The 2935-nt window shown below is 45.3% G+C and overlaps 1 pseudogene; it reads right to left on the bottom strand.

Moving 5' to 3' along the window:
* Nucleotides 1–1937: 1937 nt before the first annotated feature.
* Nucleotides 1938–2252, bottom strand: LOC144505526 (dynein light chain Tctex-type 1 pseudogene; annotated as a pseudogene).
* Between the last annotated feature and the right edge of the window lie 683 nt (nucleotides 2253–2935).

The following is a 2935-nucleotide window of genomic DNA, read 5'->3' as shown; positions in this document are numbered from 1 at the left end:
GACAGCGCAGAGTCGCTGAGCAGAAACTGATAGCCAAGTTCCGCACACACGAGGACGGCCTCAACCGGGATATTGGGTTCATATCACACTATTTGTAACTCCCACAGTTGCGTGGACCTGCAGAGTTTCACTGGCTGTCTTGTCTGGAGACAATACACATCTTTTTAGCCTGTCTTGATGCTCTCTCCACTCACATTGTTTTGTTTCTTAAAGACTTGATTAGTTGTAAGTATTCGCATTCCAACCATTATTCATGTAAATTGAGTCTGTGTCTTTATAAGCTCTGTTTGTGAACAGAATTCCCACTCACCTGAAGAAGGGGCTTAGAGCTCCGAAAGCTTGTGTGGCTTTTGCTACCAAATAAACCTGTTGGACTTTAACCTGGTGTTGTTAAACTTCTTACTGTGTTTACCCCAGTCCAACGCCGGCATCTCCACATCATTCTCATTTCCTCCAGAGGTGGGGCTGCGATCTCTCATCACCTAAAAAGCCAGTCCATCAGACAAACGGTAAGCCATATCGCAGAGGATTCGCCAGTTTGTTTTAAGAATACTTTTTTATTAGTCCTGTCCAAGCATGAAGTGGATCTTTGAGGGCTTTTACTTCCTACTCTTCTCTGAAATTTCTCTGAGATACGTGTTGTATTTCTGATTTTTGAGTGGCACTGATTTCAATAATAGGTGGCCTACACCTGACAAGACGCTCATGAATGTGGAAGCCCATCTTAATTCATCTGTTCAGAAATATCAAATAGTCCTTTGTCTCCATTACTACATTTGGATGTTTATTCTGCACACTTATCACTTTGTGTGAAAAAATAATTTCCTGATAGCACACTTAAGCTTACCTAGTACATTGATTCACTGTCCCCTATCCTGCTCTCACAATTTAAATTGAAGTAATATTGTGGATTTACGTTCTCCATTTTCAGACCTATCTTAAGTCCACCTATAAAAACATTGCTGAAACATTTCTTTGCCACCTGAAAAGACAAAGTTTTTCCAGTTTTTCTTTCTCATGGCTCCTCTGACACTGAATCTGCCTGCTGCCTCTTCTCTGCATTGTCGCTGGTGTTTTGTCAAAACTGGACAGAGTACTCAAGGTACTGTGAGTCCGAGCACAGCCTGCATAGGATGGTCATGGTTACCTTTAATCTATGCCATGGTTTTGGCTATACAATATAGCATTCCTTTGGTTTAGTTATTGCATATCGGATTGGGTCTGCCTGGATTGAGTTCATTCAGATACCTTTTTTTTGTCAGTCTCTTCCTGAAGTATTTTAACCGAGTATTGAATAAGTATGCCATTTATAGTTTCTTCTTACGCACTGTACTTTGCATAGGTAATTCACCTGCCTCTCATCAATTTTAACAAAATCATTCTGCATCAGCCTCCTCTAAGAATCCGCTGCCCTCCTAGTTGGGTATCAGCTGGATTTTTGACCACTTTGTGTTGAGCTTTATGTGAATTAGAAATAGCAGCGAAGCCCTGGAGATGACGTCTCTAATGAGTACTTGTTGTCTAAGCTTCATCCATATTTTTAAATTCAGTCCCACGGTTTCCATGACTGCCCACAGCTTTGAGGTTAGGAGGCTTTTGTTTGGCACATTTGGAACTATTGGATATCCTGGTACAGTAAGCCACACAGCTTTCTACTATTTCTGAGGAAGAATAATGTTCAACTCGAAACATTAATTCTGTTTTTCTCTCTCCCTCCACAGTTGCTGGGCGTTTCCAACACTTTCAAGCTTTCCATTAATTTTTATCAATGTAATTCTTGGCGTAAGATTCACTGTATATTAAATGCAATTTCAGTATTAGTTATTGACATATTTCAACGCTTGTTAAGCAACACATCTTGCAATGCATTCTTAAAAGAAAATGATTTTAACATGCATCCCAGACAAAATGCAGCAATAAATGAAGTATGGCCTATCCTAGATAGCAAGAAGAAAGATGCTAACAGTGCAATACATGGTCTTTTTCTCCCATCGGACAGTGCCGCTTCCATGCACAGCAGTGTGCATACCTGCTCCATTCTTTTGCATTATCACACAAGTCACAATGTATTTAAAAGGCTTGGCCAATGTGACGAGTTGGTTGAGACACTGCCCCACCAGCTTTGATGTCCACTGATTCACTTTGTGGTGCTTGTAGGCATTTCCTCCAGCTGTGCTTTCCACTGCTTCTTTGATGACGATTCTTACATCATCAACAAAAAAAGCTGTCTCTTCTCCTGACCAGACATTCATCCATGGTTACTCAGCTATTATTTTCCCACACTGTCAATTTTTTGGCAGTAGGGAGTTTCATGCGGGTAGGAGGAAGCAGAGTCTAACCTTGCCAGGGAAGCCGGCTACAGACTGCTCGGCATGCGCCCTGATCGCCCATATGCTGTGTACTTCTATACAGTCCATGGGAGATCTGTCAAGCCCCCCCTCACAGACGCCACCCTCCCCCCCCCACACATTCCCCATAGGCCATCCCCCACAGACTCTCCACAGACCCCCCTGATCACCACCCCCCCCCCACAGACCATCCCCAAAGATATCCCCCACTTACCCCCCACAGACAAACCCCCCCCAACCAACAGACTGGCCTCCTGACCAGTGCCTCCACTCACCCCGATTGCCAGCCTCCCAGTTGCCAACTCCGACCCCTGGCCCCACCACTAGCCCCCCACCCCCTGATGAAGAGTTCTCCCTTCCCACTCCTTTTACCAACCTCCTCCCTCCCCCCATCTGGCTCTGCCTCCATGAGGCCCCACTTCCTCAGTCTCTGCCCCCTTGGCACAGCCTGCTGCCCACTGGGCAGTGCCAGGGTGTCTAGTGGGCAGTGCAAGACTGCAGTGCCAGGCTGGTAGTGCCAAGCTGGCACTTCCCAAGGGGCACTGTGTCCCCCTCCTCCCTACCACCCAATCCCACCTGCAAGGACA

This window comes from Mustelus asterias, chromosome 16 (assembly GCF_964213995.1).
Source record: "Mustelus asterias chromosome 16, sMusAst1.hap1.1, whole genome shotgun sequence".
NCBI lineage: Eukaryota > Metazoa > Chordata > Chondrichthyes > Carcharhiniformes > Triakidae > Mustelus > Mustelus asterias.
Note: the sequence above shows the minus strand (reverse complement) of the source record. Positions and strands in the feature narration are given on the sequence as shown.